Below are 23,512 nucleotides of genomic sequence, written 5' to 3'. Positions count from 1 at the left end.
AAGACATTCTGGCTATTGAGGGAGTGCAGCGTAGGTTCACGAGGTCAATTCTTGGAATGGCGGGATTACCTTACACTGAAAGACTGGAGCGACTGGGCTTGTATATCCTTGAGTTTAGAAGACATGTTTCTGCTGATGGGTGAGTGCCGAACCAGAGGACACAGCTTAAAAATATGGGGTAGACCATTTAGGACAGAGCTCAGGAGAAACTTCTTCACCCAGAGAGTGGTGGCTGTGTGGAATGCTCTGCCCCAGAGGGCAGTGGAGGCGCAGACTCTGGATTCATTTAAGAAATAGTTGGATAGAGCTCTCAAGGATAGTGGAATCAAGGGTTATGGAGATAAGGCAGGAACAGGATACTGATTAAGGATGATCAGCCATGATCATATTGAATGGTGGTGCAGGCTCGAAGGGCAGAATGGCCTACTCCTGCACCTATTGTCTATTGTCTATTGTCTATTATCTGTTGTCTATTGTCTATTGTCCACTGATATCGACCACTCCCTCATATCACATAGAGTGCAACAGACATGGTGGAGATGCCAATAAAATTATTTATGATCTCAGAAGAGGGTCAGATAACATCAACCGCCTCATCATTTTGGCTGAAAGTACTAGGAAACACTTCAGCGTTATCGCCTACAATCTCACGCTGGGCCGCGGCTTGCTTGAGGAAAGGAATGTTTACGAAGGCATCTCCTTGAATTAGTTGCCTGCTTTTCACACAAGAATTTTCACTGGATAGACAGACGCAGATAGTTTTGCTCTGTGGCTGTGGTCCCGAGTTCTAACCATGGATACAAATGATTATTAAGTGACATGCAAACTAAAATGATAATTTAAAATCATCTTTCTGATTATGTTTGAAAATTGTTCATGGTTCTATCAGCAAATCAGTGTGCGTCACACACGGCAAGTTCAAAATGCCTTGCTGCAAAGAATATTTCATTGTGGAACTGAACAACATAATATCGAAGCCAAAAGTTGCCAATTCTATTTGTATAGTATTGAGGATATTGGGGTGTTGCACGCATATCCTACAATGTTCGGGCGTATATCAAGTAGAAAGGATGTTATTCAGTCTGCGGTGCATAGACGTTTACTACAAATTTGTGAGTTATATTTGGACAATATATCATTCTTCGCTCTAGTGTAAAATATTCTTCTGGATTCTTTCTAATTCATTCAGGGTTTGGGATCAAAATTAGTTGGGCCAACATTTATTATCCATTGCTAGTTGTCCTTGAAAGGGTGGTGTTGAGCTGCCTTTTTGAACCATTGCAGTCAGTTCATTGGAGGTAGACCCATGCTACAATTAAGATGGGTGTTCCGGGCTTTCCACCCAGCAACATTGAAGAGTGGTAATATATTTCCAAGTCTGAATGATGAGTGACTTGTCAGGGACTTTGCAGATGGTGTTGTTCCTATGTATCTGCTACCCCCGTCCCCCTGTTGGGGCGGCACCGTGGTTCAGAGGCTTCTAAGGGCAAATTATAATCAAGTATTCAAATCTATTTACATTTTAAACAAAGGTATCCTTATAATGATATTTTAAAAAGTTCGGTTTTATCTTGCAACAATCATTAGTTTTTTTATCCGGCTGCTAATTCCAGAGGAGGTATAACTTGAATAAAAATGTAATCCTCAAAATTGTCCCAGCTGATCCCGATAATAGCTATCCGTGGACCCCACCCACCCTACCCTATTCAATAATCCTCATTTTCACTCCACGGGTTCTGTATCCAACTCACTGGTAATTTAATAAATATCCACTCAACATTAGACAAACAAATGGGACATTGTCGAAAAGCACTTCTGTGCTACACAACTATATATTTTGTTCGCCACCATGATAATGATCCTGCATGGTTTTCTTTCCCAGCCAGGAGACAGTGGGATAGCCAATTTGAGGACATCTCTTCCAGCTGCTCTCTCATTTGAGGTGACCAAAAGAATATCCAAAGTCATACGAATCAGGTTATAGTCCTTTCAGAGTGCTGGTCCTTCATTGGGTGACCTGGTGAAGGGGCTGGACTCTGAAAGCTTGCGAGTTCAATTAAACCTGTTGGACTATAACCTGGTATCGTGGTGACTTCTGACTTTGTCCACCCCATTACTACACCGGCACGTCCTCATCAAAAAATTATCCAGAAAACGAAGGCTGAATCAAAGATACTAACGTCCAGAGATATCTCTGTCCCAAAACAGGTGTCTGACAACATTCATGTATCTGTCCGTTATGTGCAAACTATTGATAAGCAGCTGCAAGGAACATATCCATGTCCCTGTCGCCAATTCTCTATCACAACAGAACTTGGCGAATTGACCCTGTAGAAACCTACACACAATGTTGTTTAATGTGCGACCCATCATTATTCACATAGCCTTGATTTGGTGGTTAGGTTTCGTGATTTTCTTTTGTTCCTTTGTGGGATGTGGGCGTGGCTGGCTGGGCCAGCACTTATTACCCATCCCTAGTTCCCCTCGAGAAGGCGGGGGTGAGCTGCCTTCTTGAAACGCTGCAGTCCATTTGCTGTGGGTTGTCCCACAATGCTTGTAGGGAGGGAATTCCACAATTTTGACAAGGATCTTGAACCATGATGATGGGGATCATCTTGTCACTGCAGGCTAACTCTAACTCTACAGCCATAAGTGCATAAGGTATTAGGATAGTCAGCCCATTGTGTCTACAGTGCCATTCAATCACAGCTGATATGTTTCTCAACCCCATTCTCCAGCTTCTCTAAGACACCTGTGATTCTCACATCGATGACTATCCATGTTTTTGCCCCACCAAGTCAAAATCCACCGACTTCATCAGTTTAAAATTCTCCCTTAATACACAGTGGAGTTTGCAATAGAGGCAGTTTTCTTCTGCCAATATCAATATTAAAACATTGATGTAACATTTGTAGCAAAGTCCATATTGAACAGATAATCCATCACAATGTTAAATTCAACTCAGTTACTGAATTCCTATCAGGTCATCAATCAGAAAATTATATCATTCGCTGAAAATTGACTAACAATGAGTTAACGTGTATTTGTTACAATTTTCATTGGATGGAAGAGAGAGATGGGTTGCACAAGAATGACCTTATCATTTATTTTTCAAAGGCTTTCACTTTTTAGAAGTTTGGTGGTGGGGAGAGGGGAGCTGGGAGGGGTGTGATCATAGTCTTTCATACAGTTATCAAATTAGTCACAGTTGCTGGCTTTGCATCTTGCATTGGAACATAAGAAGAAGAGTAGACCATTCAGGCCTTTGTATCCGCTTGCCCCGCCATTCATGGTGACAATCATGGGTGACCGAATACTTCAATACCTTTTGTTCACACCTTTCCCATAACCCTGTATGCCACAGGTAATTAAAACTAGTCCAATCACCATTTTAAACACATTCTAAAACAACCTCTACAATTCTCTGTGGTCAAGAACTCCAACTCACAACTCTCTGCATAAATATTTTCTCCTCATCTCGGATATAAATGGCATCTCATTTATTTTTAAATTGTGCACCTTGGATTTAGGCTGCCTGACCAGGGATAATATTTTAACTGCATCTACCCTGTCTCTCCCTTTAAATATTTGGTTGGTTTCAATGAGATTATCTCTCTTTCTTCAAAACTATAGAGAATACCTGGACAGTTTGTCTAGTTGTGTGCCATTCTGCATGAGTTTTCTTGTTAAAAGTGAGGATTTCTTAATTGAAACAGGGCAGCTGCAAAGTTGAGTTCATTCTAGTTGCTCATCATGGAGCTATACCATGGTTGTCCATTTACAGCAAGACAATGGCTAGCCAGAGAGGTCATGGATCAGTTCAGACAGAAGCTTTCCAGTGAGCTTGCTCAATCTATACCCCTGAAAAGTGACTTAAAGAAGAAAACATTTGCATTAAAGTACTTGTTCCACTTTACCACTTCAGTTTGCATTCCAGAGTAATGAAACCATTCAGCTAGTTTCTATCCATGGTAATCTGATAATGCAGAGCTACTGCCTACAATGAAAGGAGACCACATACCATTCTCTCAAATGTGAAGATGGTGATAAATTCATTCATAAACATAAGATTGGACTAATATCTCTTGACACCCTAATGCTTGACTGACAGTGCTCTCCCTAATGTAACATTTCTTCATTTTAAAATACCATTGGGAGATCATTTCAGACTTCAGCAGAGCCAGTGAAAGGTTCCTGTTGTTCATGTAGGTGTATTTCTGAGGGAATGGGCTGAAAAATATAAAAGAAATTTCAGGAAGAATCAGGTTAACAGAGCAAGTAGACAGGTAACAAACTCAGCCTGACACAAGGCACTGTGACATGATACACTTGGGAAGGGAAAACCAAATGTAGTGGAAAGAAGCTGAAGGGATTTGTGGAATTTAGAGATCTGCACTGCTGGTTCACTATTCATTTTAAATGTTATTGTAAATACTTAAAAAGCCAATAGCAGTTTAGATTTATTAACAGGGAACATAGAGTACAAGAACAACCAGATCATTTTAAATCTGGACAAGACATTTGTTTGGCAAGAGTTACAGAACTGTCGGCACCCCCATTATTAAAACAACATTATATTCATGGACACCATTCAATGTAGGTTCAACACATTAATACAAGGAATGAGAAATTATACAAAAGCAAAATATAGCAGAAGCTAGAAAAATGAAATAAGAGCAGAAAATTGTGAAAATTAGCAGAATAGACTGTATCCGTGATGAGAAACTGAGTTAACTTTCTGACAATACCTGAAATCCTTAAACAATAACTCTGTTTTTTTTTGGACAGATGCTGTTAGACCTCCTGAATATTTTCAGCAATTTCTGTTTCATTTATATTCTATAATTTCTATGACAAGCTGTAGTTGCAAGACAGGACATTAATAAATCTAATTTCAGTTAGAGCATTCAAGTTTGAATAGATTTAAAATGTTGAAGGATCTATACCCACAAACATGGTTCAAATCCATCTCTGTGATACCACAACATGTCTGCTACTATTTCATCTCTACTTCTGATCAAATCGTCATTCCCCCAGTACAGTCCTGTCCCCAGTAGAACCCTGGACAGTCTCACTAGGGTAGGAGTTCAATGCTGAATTCAACTATCTCAAACATGTAATGGAGAAGGCTTTCCTGGAGAAGCTGGCAAGTGCGAAAGACGGCAACCCATGACATCTCAGGGTTGTCCAACATGGTCTCTGACATTTGCAGGTTGCTGTAACTCTGGTGGTATATTTGATTGTGTAGCAATGCTCCTCAACACTCTGACTCCAGTTGCCAGCATTCTGTGCTTGTGATCCACGTTGACTGGATCCATCAAGGGGGCGGCATGGTGGCTCAGTGGTTAGCACTGCTGCCTCACAGTGCATGGGACACAGGTTCGATTCCAGCCTTGAATGACTGTCGGTGTGGAGTTTGGAATTCTCCCTATGGCTGCATGGGTTTCCTCCAGGTGCTCCGGTTTCCTCCCACGTTCCAAAGGTGTGCAGGTCAGGTGAATTGGCCACGCTAAATTTCCCATAGTGTTAGGTGCATTAGTCAGAGGGAAATGTGTCTGGCTGCATTACTCTTCAGAGGGTCAGTGTGGACTTGTAGGGCTGAAGGGCTTGTTTCCACACTGCAGGGAATCTAATCGAACCTAATCATCATGTCTGCGTGAAGTGATTTGTGAGCAAATTGGAGGCAATCTTACACAATTTATTTTGTATTGAGCAAACCCCAGGCTCTATCCACCCAATGTGATCAATAACCATCATGCAGGATCATTGCCAAAACCATTTCTTGGTGTAGCAGCCATGTGCATTGACATCGAAAATGAAAGCCATCACTCTACACCCTCCTGCAATCACTACTGAGCTTCCCATTGTCAAGCCTTAATCCAACATCTTCACCTTAGTTTCATCTCTGTTCCACCGCCTCCCCTCCCCCCCACCCTTATCAGGCCAGGACCAGTTACCTTGAACATGTCCCTGACACATTGTCTCCCACCCCTGCAGCCCCACGCCCCCCCACTCACTCCCATTATCTGTCTAGAAGGCTTAACCTACCATCATCCCTACACTTCCTCTATCATCCAAGGGCTTCAAACAGTTACGCTTTAGTTTCAAAATTTCAGGCATGACCTTGCTATTGCCACAAGCATTCAGGACCTATCATATTCTGGCAATGAAGTTCCCTGCATGGTCCAGTCTCATCCCCCGAACCTCCAAGGTTGTTTGTAGACATGTCAATTTCCTCCCTTCCTCCTTCCTTCACTCCACAGGAGGTGTCTACCAGCACATCTCCTCCGCCTAACCTTGCTGAGTTCTCAGTTGATCGAGACCCATGGTTCAGTTAGCAATGTGACTGTGTTCAGAGAACTCCAGAGAGATGGAAGTGGAGGCTGGCTTTAATTTTAAATCAGAACAATTGACTCTGATTGATCAGGGAATTACCTTGATAAATGTAGTGAGAAATGCGTGGCACTCAATCTGTTGACTTGAAACAGGTGTCATGTGTGTACATTTTAGGTCTGCAGAAAGCAGAACCCTCTATAGTGATATATGTAGCTTCCAGTGTATGTAACTGCACTGCTCTGCAAGCCCAATTGGCAATCCTAAATCGGCTGTCAGCATCATTCTTGATGTACTCAGGGTTATCCATCAAATGTTGTCCAATTGCAGAATCATATCTAACATTAAATAGAAGGCTGCCTGGTTTAAAATTCAACCAAAGCCTGTCAGTTAATTGTCAATCATAATCAATAGACAGGTTCTCCATAGCAATGCTGCTATTAATCAAAGTTCATTTACCAACCAATCAGCACTGTCCTCTCATGCAACATAACGTTTGGTTTTCTCTTTCAATTAGTACTCTTGTGAATTGTCCTGATGAACTCAAAACAAATCGTTGACAAGATGTGTCTTTTTCAGCATTACACAAGTTCTGGAGTCTCCAGTGGCAATTTGAAGCTTCCAAGTCTCTGCATTGTCGATTTTTTTCTAAACTTCAACAGTGTTAAGACGTGGGTAAACACCCTCTGCTAATTTAAACCTGTGAACCTGTGCTGTAATCTGTTAAAATTTGAGAGCCAAAGAGCTATCCCAAAAGTCACTATTTAAAGTAAAAATTAGCAATTTTATTTTTTTCAAAGTCTAACAGAGAACAATTAACTAACAACTATTTAGAACTCATTTATCTAAATCTATCTTTTACCTTCCTCTCTACAATACTGGTCCAATAAAACCCTCAATTAAGATTTACAGAAGGATTCAAATCTTTTCTTGGTACCTTTCTCTGTAGATTTGCTCTGCAGGTTGGTGTCGATTTTTTCTCCTTCTCTCGACAGGTACCTCTCAGAGAGTTCTTACTAGCAGCCTACATCTGTTGGTCTTTTGGCAATTTTCCCCCAGCTGTTCAATTTGTTTAATATTTATATCCCAAAGCATTGGATCATTTCATTGGATTTAATATTGTCAAAATACCAAATTCAAACTTGATTGGAGTTTAGTATCTTGGGGCATAATTTAAACTGATTGGCCAAATTTGAATTTGTTTTTTGTCTCATACCAACCCAAGTACTGCTAGTTGCTGGACCAAATGTTATATTGTAAGTTTTCCAGTGCTCTGTGTGCCTCTCTAAAGTCCTTGCTAGCTTTCAACTCACTTAAAGGTACAGTACCCCTTACACTTTCATAACATACAGTTCCTGTCGATTTACTTGATGCTGTATATGTTTAATTAAGTTCCAAAATTAGTAATTCCATCCAGTCAGCTTCTGAGACAACAATGTTGTCATGATAAGCAAGATTTCATTATGAAAGATTTCCACTAGCTTTATAAATTCTGTCCTCGTGGTAATATCCCAATTCTAAGTCAGAAGATCTGGGTTCAAGTCCCAGCAGCACTGGATGCATGTCACAGCATGTTTGAACAAGTTGATTCAAAATGGTTGTTGTCAATAAGCCTGTTAGATGTAAGAATTTGGTTCTCTGAAGAAAGCAGCATGTTAATTTTAATTTTTGATTGCTTCAGAAACTCAACAATCATTAATAATTGCTTAGAATTCCACTTCTAGAATTCCACAGTCCCCAAACAGTTTGTGAAGTTTTAGAGTCCAAGAGACCCAATTGCTCTTGTATCAAGTGAATGACTTACATTTTTGCTTGTGCCTTTCAGAAAGACTAACATTCACTGATTATTTGATATAGATAATACATTAAATATCGAAACACTTACAAATGAAATCATCCATAATAAACTGCAAATATAAAATCATTTCAGTACTGAGCCTTAACATTGGATAATTGAATATTATGTAAGATAGATTGTCTTTAGGAAAAAAAGCCAGTTTTATTTTTTTTTCCATTTCCAATACTCAGCAATTGGTATTGAACATGCATTCACATTAGTGTAATTCTAATTGTTCTTTATTTATTAGATGCCTTCCTCCTATTCTTGTGTCAGCAACCTATTGACAGCATCATTCAGATTAGTATTAATGAAGTATTAACTTAACATATTGAATAGTATAGTTGAGATAATGATTCCCATTTAGAGTAATACTGAATCTCTTGAAATGTCTAACCCTGCAAAATATGATGCATACTTATCAAATATATTTACTGTATGTAGAAGTGTATGCGTCAACTTTGGCAAATACCTCCGAAAACAGAGCTTGAGTTATATGTTGAGTGTGAAATAGAATTGCTGATGTAGGTATGGGTGAGCAATGTTTTAAAGTGTTATCATCATCCAATGCTAACACTGGGCACATTTAAACATACTCACACCTTCTCAGCACAGCATGCTGGGTCACCCGCTTGATCGCTTCCATCCAATTATAAGGTAACAGGAAGCAAAATATTTTCTTGTGGAGTGAAAAATTATGGCTGACTCCTGATCTGAGTACAGCATGACTTGGCTTAATTCTCATGAACTGGGGATTGACTTATATTCCAAGTATGTGCACAAACATGATTTTTGGGCTGAAAGAAATGGGTTGTTTTACATGCCAGCTCAAAATATTTGCCAGGAACTATAAATAAAATATTGTAAGGATACTGTCTAAAGATTTATATGGATTGAAATAAATGAAAGGGTAACAAACAAATAATTCAAATTGTTTTTATGACATTAACAAACAATGGAAAGGAAACTGTCAATGTTATTTAAATCACAACTTTGGACGTTATGGATCACTAGGAACAGAAGTAAGTCATTCAGCACATTAAGCCTGCTCCACCATAACCATGCTATTAACATGGCCCTTTACATCTTTGGTAACTGCATTTTATTTGCTGCTGCATTCCCTCCCCTTCTCTTCCTTCCTATCCATCTTACTCTGTCCTTGAATCCTCCTTTTTGTCCATAATAATTCACTCTAGCTTTTAGTCTTTCTCTATCTTACTCCCATGCTATGTCATGTGATTCACCTGCTTTTGATATTTCCTCCTATTTTTGCTTTTGAAATCTCCGCTTCTCCATTATTCACAATGATAAGGCTGTTGAATGTCAAACATCTCTGTCTTTGTGTGAAAAGAGTTGAACACCATGAAATAATCAGCAAGATTTCCTCTACTACTGACCTTAAAAATAGAAGGAAAGCCATCAATAAAGCAACTAAAGATGGTAGGACTTTAGTGCTGCCTTGAAAAAGCTCTTGTAGCAGTGTCCTGGGGCTGAGAAGATTGGTTTCTAACAATCATAGCTATCTTTCTTTGTGAAAAGCATCATGACTCCAGTCACTGGAGAGATTTTTGTTGCTTCCCATTAACTTCAATCTTACCAAGACTCCTTGATATCCAACTCAGTCGAATGTGCTTTGATATGATGAGCAGTCACTACTGACTCACCTTTGGGATTCAATTCTTGTGTTCCTGTTGGGAGCAAGACTGGGATGAGGTCAGGAGCTGGATGATCTTGGTCCAGCTGAAAAAATAAATCTTAAGCATTTAATATTTTCAAAATTTTACTGTATTGACATAAAGCACATGCTACGAATTCGTAAATCATTCTGTGTTGCTTCGCATGTCCTCATTCTGAAGCAGTTTCTGTCTGTAGAAAATATAGGAATCTCCTGAGCAATTTTAATTCTGTTTCCAAAATCAGTCAGATCTTTTTAAATTATTAGAGAAAACAACAGGATATATATACAATATTCATTGCTTAATAAAATATAGATTTCAATTTTTTGGGTACTTAAAAAACGTATGTCTGGTATACAATAATTGATTTTGAATTTTCAGCAGAAGCAAAATCAAATGAAATATTGTAAATTTGTACTTTTAGTTTCTTTATCACTCTGAACTCACTTTTCTTTCAAAAAAATCTTGACTAATGTTTATCAACACAATTTTAACTGATTTTTTAAAACATTAATACACCCCCTCTCCATTTGCTTTGAAATCATTTGGAAAATCAAGTAACCTAAATAATTTACTGATACACCAAAAATAACATCACACACTTCAATTTGAAGAATTTCTGTGTAATGATAGTTATTTATTGAATTAGTATTGAGTATATGTCCAATCCTTCCATTTTTTTTGTCCTGTTTAATTCTCTTTAATAAGGAAGTTCCCTATTCAACTTAACATCAACATATTACCTTCAAATTCATCCATTAGGTTATGTTTAAACCATCTGGAGAAAACAAAAAGCCACACATAAAGATTGGTAAAACCCAAAGAAAGAAAGTACTCCACTGATGCATGTCAAGATAAAGCCCAGGATTCTACATCTGGGACTGCCAGGCCCAAGTGGAGATGGTTAACTATATACAGTTAGCCATACAATAGGATTGTGGGTAAAATCAAATCTGAGGCCAGGACTTTAAAGATAAGCTATGGTCCCTGAGCAAAACGTTATGAAAGATACTCAAAGACATATAGACAGCTTTATTGCAATTTTAGTCATTATTTTAACTTCCAGAGGAAGCGGTGGAGGCTGGTACAATTACAACTTTTAAAAGGCATCAAGATGGATACATGAGTAGGAAGGGTTTAGAGGGAAATGGGCCAAGTGCTGGCAAATAGGACTAGATTAATTTAGGATATCTGGTTGGGCATGGATGAGTTGGAATGAAGGGTTTATTACATGCTATACAATTCTATGACTCTATGAACATTAATACTTCATTCATTTCCAAGTTCTTTGTTGGTCTCTCATTGTGGAGAAAGTGAGGTCTGCAGATGCTGGAGATCAGAGATGGAAATGTGTTGCTGGAAAAGCGCAGCAGGTCAGGCAGCATCCAAGGAACAGGAGAATCGACGTTTCGGGCATTCCTGAAGAAGGGCTTATGCCCGAAACGTCGATTCTCCTGTTCCTTGGATGCTGCCTGACCTGCTGCGCTTTTCCAGCAACACATTTCCATCTCGGTCTCTCATTGTGGCTCATACTAATGCTCCAGAATAATATGTTCAAATCCTGCCATTGCAGCTAGGAAATTTAAATTAAGTTAATCAATAAATTGGGGTAAAAATGTTAATCTTATTAATAATAATCACAAAACGATCAGTTTGTCATAAAGACCTGTCTGGTTTGCTAATACTCTCCCATTCTTACATGATTTGGCCTACTTGGCTCTAGATAAATCAATGTGATTTACTTTCAACTACCCTTTGAGATGGTTTAGCAAGCCATTCAATTGAATCAAATCATAACAAAAATGTCAAATGAGAATGAAACATTATAGATCACAGTGCATCAATCGAGGCACCAGGAAAGACAAATGAACATCCTGCCAAATACCCCTGCAAAGTCTTCCTCATTAACGTCTTGGGACATGTTGAGAGAGTTATCCTACAGGCCAGCAAAGCAACTTAGGCATGCTGACTAAATTGTACCTCAGAGCTAATGTTGCAGAGTACTCCATTATTATCTGTTAATAATGTCCTATCCCACTGGCAGCACAGACGTGCCAGAGAAGATGACATAGTCTATACAGTCACTTTGGGTGTCCTCAATATTGACCATGGACCTCATGAAGACTTTTGGCATCAGATCAAATGGGGTTAAAAAAGAAACCTCCTGACTGCTCTTTTATCATGTGGTCTGATCCCACTTTAGAAGTTTGAGTTCAAGACGAACTGCTCAAACAGGAGGCAAGATCAGGAATTGTCTTTAGTCTTCCAGTTCAGAGTTATGCACTCTGTTATGTTTTCATTCTGAATACTGCTATACATCTTAATTATAGATATATAGACTATACCTTCTAGTTATATTTGGTAAGAACTAAACTATTTTGCATGTCTCTCTATTCCCTCTTATTCTAAAGTGTTCTAACACTACACATTCTATGTTCAGCGATGCACAGCTCTGTGACATGACCATTATATTGCTCCAGGGTTCTGAACCCCTTACAAAAGACTCTTCCCCAAGATTTTCTAATTATCATAAGCATTTTTTAAAATTTATACAATACTCAAACGAGCTGCCTAGATTACTTCTTTTTATACCAATTACTGTACATCAATCCCTTATCCTTCCTAGAGTCACCTTCAAATTTAATCACTAGTTCAGGAAAGTCTATGACAAGAGATGGAAATATTTGAGGATAAGTTTAAAATTTTACTTCTTTTCTGCTGGCTTTTGTTCAAGTAGAGGTTCAATCAGCCCAGCTGAAGGGACTTGTGCTGATGTTACCATAGGGATTAATGAGAAGGTCTGCACCATCATTCACGTCTGTATTGGATTAACTCTCCAACCAAAGGTTGATGTTATTCATCCATAGTAGTGGTTCATTATATAATTAAGCTCACTCTCTTGCAATGTTGACCTGTTTCTCAACATTTTGTTCTAAGCTGTGAATGTGGTTGTTTAACCTGAGGATCACCATACTTCAGGAGAGTGGAGAGGTTGAGAAGGAGAGTACTTTGTGGGAACCTTATTCTGTATAGGAATTGAACCCATCCTGCTGGCATCATTCTGCATCTCAAACCAGCTGTCCAGCTAACTGCTCATGTTGCAAATCCACTGGCACCACCACTGAGAAGGCTATAAGCTGCAAACACATGAGATCACAGATATTGATGGTTTTCCCTCTAAGCCACACAATATCCTAAATCCAGAACTCTGTCCTCACTCCTTCACTGCTGTAGAGTTAAATTCCCAGAACTTCCTTCACAACAGCATTATGGGAATATCTACGTAGACGCCACTGGATCTAGGAAAGAGTGCACCAGCATCTTTTCAATGGAAAATGGGTAGTCAAAGAGGGAAGGACATGTGAAAATAAACATTTTGTGTGTTTTAAGCACCTGCTTTCTCTACAGAAGAGGGCAAACAATTGAGATACTGAGGGAGGAAGATCTCAAATGGGCAATAAATATTGGCATTGCTACCAATATTCACGTATGAAGACTCAACCAAAAGAAATAAAACGCTGTGAACCACACCAATATTACCAAGGGAATTCAATACCACAGGAAGTAGTATATGCCAAAACATTGAATATATTGAAGGAGCGACTAGATATAACACTTAGGATCAAAGTTTATGTGGCAAAAGTAGGATTAGTCTCTAGAGTTGAAAGATCAGCCATAATCGTGATTAATGACAGAGCAAGCTCAAAGGGCTGAATGGCTTCCTCTTGCTTTTATCTTCTATGTTTCTATTAGAATTCCCTTCAATTTTCATCTCCTATAGATTCTCAAACTTATTTGACCCACTATTACTGGGGAGTATCTTTAACTATTGGTGCCCGGCACTCCGGAATTTCCAACCCAAACTTCTCAAGTTTTTAAAAAGAAAAAAAAGATAGTTTCATAAACCTAATAATTTAAAAAAGGAACTCTGACTTTCATATACATGGACTAATACAGAAACAGATTACAAATTTGGGAAGAGAGATGATGTAATTTATAAGGAGAAAGTGAAGACTACAGATGCTGGAGATCAGAGTCGAGAGTGTGGTGCTGGAAAAGCACAGCAGGTCAGGCAGCATCCAAAAAGCAGGAGAATCAATGTTTCAGGCATAAGCCCTTCCTGATGAAGGGCTTATGCGTAAAACATTGATTGTCCTGTTCTTTGGATGCTGCCTGACCTGGTGTGCTTTTCCAGCACCAAGTTCTCGAATGTAACTAATAATCCAGTAAAACTAAGTTTGGTGATTCTACTGCTTTTCAGTATCAAATTGGGTTAAAGATGGAAACAGATTATTTTTCCATCTGAAAGACAACAATGCTGGGTTGACTTATTTTTAAAATTTCTCGTCACAGCACCCAGGTAATTAAAATCAGTGAAAGGCTCAAATTACAAGTTGAATGGAGAGTTGGAGAAATATGAAGGATCCAGATTTTCATATCCAATTAAGGACCCTCTTCCTTCAGAATCTCAGTTCTTTGTCCTTTTCTGTTGAGAAATTAGGTGCTTAAGTCAGACGTGCGGTTGATTTTCACATGTCCTTCCCTTTTTGACTGCCCAGTGATTCAATAATGATTATGACTAGTCTACTCCAATTTCCTGACGCAACAGGATGCAATTATGTCAACAGATATTTCTTTCGTCTAGACTCCAATGGCCAAGTGATTATGCTTAATAGTTTGTTTGCACTTTGCCAACTACTGCAGATCATTATCCAGATGGTTCCTACTACTGTAAGTCGTTCACATTCGTTTCTCATTCAAGGCCTTGTTCCTGGTGTGGTATACGTAGCCGGGGTGTCTCCATTTCCATGTTTTGAGAATACAGAAGATACAATTTTACAAATGTGTAGTCATTTTTATATGTGATCCCAAGCAATTGAAATATAGCTTTAGCTTTTTTATTAAGAAAAATCAAGTAAGGATTTCCAGTTAGTAGATTGAAAGGTAATTTTTGACATGATGCATGGTTACTTAACAATATATACTAATGTTTCATTTCGATGTAAACATATATACGTACACATCCAAGAGGGGTTGCAAAGAAATAAGTATTTTAATTGTGTTAATCTGTAGTTGCATAATTTTTCACTTTTTTTGCTACAATCTGAATTAATTCATGAATCTAGGCACATGGAAATACATTATTCCTTTGTAAAATTGGTAACTTGTGACCTGTATCCATTATTAGGAATGCTATGAACTTTGCAATGAATACAAAAATGGGATAAGAGAAATATTATTCCACATTTTCAGTTAATAGGCAGTTATAGCAAACAGTTTTTCAAATGAAGGTTGAACCATCTTCATGTGCAAATATTTGACATAGCAAGAGGCAACAGATGAAGTGAACCTTAGTGTCACTATGGCTGATGTATCAGAGTCCAAGAGTAACAGGTTACACAAAATGAGGAAGTGTTTCCTTTTTCCCTCAGAGATAACTCTTGCAGCAAAAGCATTTTATAAGGAAACAAAATAGAATCCTTTACAAAGACATTTAAGTAGAAAATACTGGGACATTTGCTGCTCCTTATTATCATCAAAACAAACCCATTCTTGTGCTCATTTCTAAAGCATGCTGCCAGAGATCCAGGATCTCATTTACACCAATTTTCATCAATTTGACATGTCACACTCAGCACCTCTCCAATCAATCTCCTCTCCAGTGAAATATCCAGAAGCCCTTTTCTCTTATTAACCCGACATTCTTTTCCAGTTATGAATAAGGAGGAAACAGATTGTCATTCTTTACTGTACACTGAAAACACCTACAGAAAAACAGCTCAGTACTTTCTGAATACAATTTAATGTTTGATCAAAAGTGCCTTAAAATCTAGAGCTAATGGTGCTGCTTAAAAGCACAGCATGAATACCTTTCATGATTTTTTTGGAGAAAAGGTGGTATACCTGAGTGGAATTTCCTCGAAACTGTTCTTGCCCCAGCACTGTAGCTTAGTTGAAATGTTCACCACACATCCAGCAAAGTTAATATCAGAGCAACCTTAACCAATGCCTCGAAATCTGAAGAATACTTACCCTGTTCACAAATAATAAGATGCAAGGAGCCTTAAATATTGGACCTTTGACCTCAATTCTATTCTATTTAATTGCAGAAGGAAATCAATCAATAAGTTATTAAAGATTTAGCCCTCAATGGTGCAGCAGTTCACTAGTAGATAAAGGCATCAGGATAGCAGGCCATCAGTCATGGAAGGGAACCTTGGCTGGTGAGAGGTAGCATCAGCTGAAAGTTGCCCATGAGCTGCAGCCTGGTAATAGATATTGAATTCTAGTGCAGGTAGGTCATTGTTTAGGGAGCATGGTGGTCAGATCAGGAAGGAGGGAGAATGCAAGACTAGACTTGAGGCAGGGAAGGACCAGAATTGTTCTATTTTGGATTTGTTGCCTCTCCCAAAGCAAGTTGAAAGAACTCCATTTCATTTTCTGCTTGCCTACCCAGCAGTCTTCAGGACTCAATATTGATTTCAATAATGTTAAGGCTGGAACATCTTTTCCTGGATCCTTTACCCATCCCCACATCTCAGGCCCTGTCATAACATTCTGTGCTTTCAGCACAGCCATCCAAATTCCATCTACACATTGTCCCCATTATCAGTCTTCCTCCTTCCCTGGCTTACTATCAGCTATCCCTTTGTCAGCCTCACTGTCTTTCCTTCTTTCTGGGCTCTTTCTCCACCTATCCACTTGCACCTTCTCCCGCCCTTTATTGTCAGGTTTTCCTGGCTACTTTCAGTTCTGAAAAAGTGTCACTGGGTCCAAAATGTGAAGTTTGATAACCCTCCACAGAAACTGATAGACTTGCTGAGTTTCTTCAGTAATTTCTGTTTTTGTTTAAGAATCTCAGAGCTGATTTTGGAGAGCATTTGAAAGTGATTGATAGCTGTGTTTAATATAGGATCACAAAGCAAGGTTATGAAGGGATTTGACAGAATAAACAGTAAAAAATGTGGTGATGCCTCGTGGCATTATTGCTCCAGAGATCTTGGTGATGTTCAGGGCACCTGGATTCAGATCCTGCCATGGAATTAGAATCTGGATGTCAGTTTGCTCGCTGAACTGGAAGGTTCATTTTCAGATGTTTGATCACCACACTAGGTAGCATCATCAGTGAGCCTCTGGATGAAGCGCTGGTGGTATGAACCGCTTTCTATTTATGTGTTTGGGTTTACTTGAGTTGGTTTTGTCATTTCTTGTGGTAACATCATTCCAGTGGTGATGTCATTCCGTGTTCTTTTTCTCAGGGTAAATGGGATCCTAGTCAATGTGTTTGTTGATAGAGTTTTGGTTGGAATGCCAAGCTTCTAGGAATTCTCGTGCATGTGTCTTTATTGCACTGCCCAGCTGCATTGTGTGTGGTTGCTCCACAAGGTCCAGCACAGAGGAACTACGCAGAGCAGAGGAAAATCAGCTATACCATGTATTCAAAATGAACGGATACCTAATGAACACAGTGCGCCGATTTCTCAGCAACAATCCAAACAAGCAGGCAAAACATGTCCAAAAACCCTAGCCACTCTCTCCGACATCAAAGACATCTCGGAAATGACTGCCAGACTACTCAGACCTCTTAGCATCATGGTAGCCCACAAACCCATCAATGCACCTAAAATAGCAGCTAATGAACTTGAAAGACCCTATACAGACAACAAGCAAAACTAACGTAATTTACCTTTCAAGGACTGTAACAAACACTACATTGGACAAACAGGTTTTAAAACTAGCCACCAGGATACATAAACATCAACTAGCCAGAAAAAGATATGACCCACTCTCACTAGTATCCTCACATATAGATGAGGAAGGACACCACTTCGGCTGGGACAACACATCCATCCTAGGACAAGCCAAATAGAGACATGCATGAGAATTCTTATTGGTATGGCATTCCAAGCAGAACTCTGTCAACAAACACATTGACTTGGATCCCATTTACCAACATCTAAGAAAAAGAACAGGAAATGACATCACCACTGTAAATGATGTCACCACAGGAAATGACATCATCCACTCAAGGAAATCTAAACACATAAATAGAAAGCAGGCCATACCACCCATGCTTCACCTAGAGACTCACTCATGATGTTTCCTTACCTCGAATGGTGAGGAAACATCTGAAAAGTCTCCTCCCAACTCAGCGAGCAAACCTACATCCAGAACCTCAACCTGAGCTACAAGTCTTCTCAAAACTTGCTAACACCTATGGGTGCAGTACACTAAAACTGGCCTAAAAATAGGAAACTGATGCCATCCGATAGAGCGCCACCCAGGAACAGCTGTACTTCCTGCATGATAGTCTAAGGAAACGGTTACTACCTAAATGCAGCATTAGGAACAACACCGAAAGACAACCAACTCACAAAAGAAACCCAGCAAACCATCAGACAGACAGTTGCACCTACATTAAGCAGGAAAATGGAAGGAAACACACTCAATACACAAGAAGGAAAAGCACTAGAAAGACTAAAAAAAAATAAAAGCATTGTTATCCTATGTGCAGACAAAGGATGTTTGACAGTCATTTTAAATCAAAGAGACTATATTGTGAAAGCAAATGCACTACTTGCAGACACCATCACTTACCAACAGGTGGCGATAGACCCGACCCCACAACAAGAGAACTGAATCACAGCCCTACTCAAAAGACTTCAGAAATCTGGACAAATAAGTAAGACCAACTTCCAAAAAATGAAACCAGTCAGAATCAACACACCACGCTTCTACAGGTTACCCAAAATTAACAAACCAGGAGCCCCCCTCAGACCCATAGTCTCGCTACCTGGAACACCGACTTACAGATTGGTCAAAGCTAAAACACTTCGTAGAAGATTCATGCCACTCCATCCAATCCACCCAAGAATTCCTAAAGACCATTGAAGACACTACGATACAAGAGGATGAAATAATGGTCTCCTTTAACGTAACAGTCCTGTTCACATCCACCAGCATCAACCTACCTACACTATTAGAAGAACCAAAGACACACACACCAAACACCACCAACTTCATCAGCAAGGACAACATTGTCAAGCTAGTGGACCTATACCTTACCATCCAATGCACCTTCAACAACAGAACCTACAGACATACTAACAGAACACCCATGGGATCCCTGATATCAGGGTCCTTAGCAGAGGTAATAATGCAGAGACTCGAAAAACAGCTCTGTCATCCAACCCAAACTTTGGGTCCGCTACAAGGATGACACCTTTGTCATCACTAAACAAAACAAATTAGAGGAAACCTTCAAGACGATCAATAATACCCTTACTGGCATAAACTTCACTAAAGACGAGGAAAACAACAACAAACTGCCACTCCTAGATGTCACTGTAGAGCGAACAGCCAATGGGGAACTTCAAACCAGCATCTACAGGAAAACAACACATACGGACCAAATATTGAACTACAGAAGCAATCACCCAATCCCACAAACAAAGCTGCATTAGAACATTATTTCACTGAGCCACCACAGAGTGCAGCATAGAGGAACTATGCAGAGCAGAGGAAAAAGAACCTATACAGTGTATTTGAAAAGAATGGGTACCCAATGAACACAGTCCGCCAATTTCTCAGCAACAAACTCAAACAAGCAGACAACACACATCCAGAAACCCTAGCCACTCTCCCCTACATCAAAGACAGCTCAGAAATGACTGCCAGACTACTCATGGTAGCCCACAGGCACACCAACACACTAAAACAGCAGCTAATGAACTTGAAAGGCAGCAAGCAAAACTAATGTCATTTACAAAATAACTTGCAAGAACTGTATCAAACACTACATTGGACAAACAGGCAGAAAACTAGCCACCAAGATACATGAACATCAACTAGGCACAAAAAGACATGACCCTCTCTCACTAGTATCTTTACATACAGAGAAGAAAGGACACCACTTTGACTGGGACAACACATCCATCCTAGGACAAACTGAGCAGGGACACACATGAGAATTCCTAGTAGCATGGCACTCCAACCAGAACTCTGTCAACCAACACATTGACTTGGATCCCAGTTATCGCCCCTGAGAAAAAGAACATCACCACCGGAAATGGCATCACCACAGGAAATGACATCACCAACTCAAGGAAACCCAAATACAGAAAAGAAAGTGGACCATACCATCAGTGCTTCATCCGGAGGCTCACTGATGATGTTACCTAGTATGGTGATGAAACATCTGAAAATGAACCTTCCAGCTCAACGAGCAAACCTACATCCAGAACCTCAACCTGAGCTACAAATCTTCTCAAAACTCGTTAATGTAATTATCAGCCTTAATGATGACCATGAAAGCATTGACAATTGTCAGAACGAAAACTCTTTCTGTTCACTAATGTCCTTTTGAGAAGTAAGCTGCTGTCCTTACCTGGTCTGGCCTATATGTGACTCCAGACCCACAGCGTTGTGGCTGACTCTCAACTGCCCTCTGGGCAATTAAAGATAGGCAATAAATGCAGGCCTAGCCAGTGATGCCCACATCCTGTGAATGATTTTTTAAAAAAAAGTTGTTTCCCTTGTCTGGAGAATCTAAAATGGGGTGATTCCAGTTTTAGCATTAATGGTCAACTTGTTAGGACTTAACCCAGGAGAAATTCTGTCACTGAAAGGTTTTAATATTTGGAATTCTGTAACCCAGAAAGTTGTGGAATCATTAGTACCAAATATATTTAGGATTAATATGGACAGATACTTGGTCTTTCAGGAAATCCAGAGATATTTGATTTGATTTGATTTATTATTGTCACATGTACCTAAGTACAGTGAAAAGTTTGTTTTGTGAACAGTACAGGCAGATGATAACATACAAAGACATACAGTTTGTGGGACGAATGAACAGAGTGAGGCATAAAATTGTGGAATGATTGTAAGAGAGGCGAGAATAAGATCTGCTGTAGAGAGCTCACAGAATCGTCCTGTCTAGGCGCCATGTTGAATCTTGCTGGATATGGGGAAAGGGTGAGAAAATGGAGTTGAAGCCCATGATGTTGAATGGCGAAGCAAACTTATAAAGTCATAAAGTCATTGAGATGTACAGCATGGGAACAAACCCTTCAGTCCAACTCCTCCACGCTGACCAGGTATCCTAAGCTAATCTAGTCCCATTTGTTAGCATTTGACCCATATACTTCCCATTTATATACCCATTCAGGTGCCTTTTACATGTTATAATCATTCCAACCTCCACCACTTCCTCTAGCAACTCATTCCACACACACACCACCTTCTGCATGAAAACATTTCCCCTTAGGTTCCTCTTAAATCTTTCCCCTATTACCTCAAATCTATCCCCTCTAGTTTTGGACTCGTCAACCCTGAGGAAAAGACTTGACTATTCATCCTATCCATGCCCCTCATGATTTTATAAATTTTTACAAGGTCACCCCTCAGCCTCTGACACTCCAGGGAAAATAACCCCAGCCTATTCAGCCTCTCCCTATAGTTCATATCCTCCAACCCTGGCAACAACCTTGTAAATCTTTTCTGAACTCTTTCAAGATTCTCAACATTCTTCCTATAGCAGGGAAACCAGAATTGAATGCAATGTGCCAAAAGTGGCCTAACCAATGTCCTGTACAGCTGAAACATGACCTCCTGACTCTTATACTCAATGGATTGACCAATAAAGGCAGGAGTACCAAACACCTTCTTCATTAACCTGTCTACCTGCAATTCCACTTCATTCTGCTGCTCTTATTTTAGATGTTCTTATGTTCATTCCCATTCTCTCCAGTTTCACCATTAGCTCAGTCCTTTGCTACAATATTTTATCAGGTTAATTTCCTTCAGGGCAGCCCATGTTGGCAGTAACCAGTTCAGATCAGACAATTCTTTAAGGTTGCTTACAAACTAATCAATATTAATGACTTGGATGAAGTAGTGAATATACTGTTGCCAAGTTTGCTGATGACACACATATGGGTGACATATGGCAAATAGTGAGGATGCCGCAAAGTCTGCAGAGGGAGAGAGACATTTTAAGTGAGTGAGCAAAAACTCAGCAGACAAAATAGAATGTGGATCAAAAACAGAATTTGTTCGAAAAACTCAGCAGATCTGGAAACATCTGTGGAGAGAAAGCAAAGTTAATGTTTCAGGTTCCATGACACTTACTCAGAATGGGAATCCATGTTTCACCATATCATTTTATTTGCTGCTGCATTTTGTTTTCTCCCAGTTGTATCCAAAGTACTGCACATATTACAGCATTTTGTTTTATAAGTCTAAGTCTAGAAATGTGGTCACATTACTCTTGCTAAACTGTGGAATAATGAAACTTGTTAGGAGAGTTTTCATTTGGCTGGGTTATTCCTTAGGTCTCTAATCAGAAATGACCCATGGCTATTTTCCATGATGGAGGCTTTGATGTACAGATTACAGCTCCTGTTATCATCAATAAACAGGACAGCAATCAATGATTAGGAACTGCACTCTAATTTGAATCCCGAAATTAGCTGTAGCTTTTCTGCTGCTTACCATCATCGTAATCCTTTACACCAAGTGTAATTTTATTCCTTATTGACTCTATTGGTCGAGAAGACATATGAGCAGAAGGAGGCTATTCAGCCTATTAATTCTGTTCCATGAATCAATGAGATCATGGTTAATCTGATAATCCTCAATTCCACTTTCCTGCCTTTCACCCATAACTCCTGATTCCCCTAACAATTGAAACTCTATAAATCTCAGCCTTGAATGCCCAAAGCATTAATAGAGTGAGTTCCAATACTTACGACATGGATCTATTGCTTGGTAATGTTATACTCCACACTACTCTACAGTTAAAGTACAAGGTTTGTCAAATAATCCTGAGAAATGGAAGTCATGTGAAGTTTAAACACTGAACTGAGATTTTTGATGGCTTCGTCTCCAGCTGTCAGCTTGGATGTTACCTGCACTGTACTGTTCATCTGCTGATAGATTTTGTTTCATCAACGAAAGCAATCATGCTTGAAATGTTGATTCAGTTGCTTCAGTGAGACCTTTAGCACTGTATACTTGGTTGGCCGCGGCAGCATTAGCTAGATTTCTCTGCTCGTGATTGTGTTTATCACACGTCCCTGACTGGCACATTTCATTATAATTCTCTGACCTGCTTTTCATTCTAAGCTTTATAGCCATGGAATATGATCACTTACGTGATAACTCCAGTGTATTCAGACCATATTTGGAGGTAAAAACCGAAAATATTTCTAAAAGCAAATGTACCAATTAATGGGAGCATTACACAACAGCACAAATGAGTTTAATGTTTAATGAGGCTGCCATCATTCTGACTGGTTAAGTGAAAAGCAACCAACTGTGTCACATTTAATAATTAAACTTGGAATTCTCTCTTCATTCAGGAACGGCAAGTAGACTATAATTAATATTTTTTTCACAAGGAACTTGGACTTAATTAGCTTTCACCCTCAGTAGTTTAAAAGATCTTCTAAGAACCTACAGTATCTTGAGGCGATGAACTTTTAATTCAATATAATAGTCCCCTAGGGCTCTATGATATTGGCCAAATGGTGCGAGCATTGCAGAGATGTCCATAGGTCGCTTATGAGTACTAAATTTGTTGGCATTATCTTGTAACTGAGCTCTTAAAGTTTTTTTTTAACAAATTTAAAAACCTATTTTTTCAGCTACTTTTGTTACTTTG

Source organism: Chiloscyllium plagiosum, chromosome 3, assembly GCF_004010195.1.
Source record: "Chiloscyllium plagiosum isolate BGI_BamShark_2017 chromosome 3, ASM401019v2, whole genome shotgun sequence".
Lineage (NCBI taxonomy): Eukaryota > Metazoa > Chordata > Chondrichthyes > Orectolobiformes > Hemiscylliidae > Chiloscyllium > Chiloscyllium plagiosum.
This window is presented reverse-complemented; position numbering follows the sequence as displayed.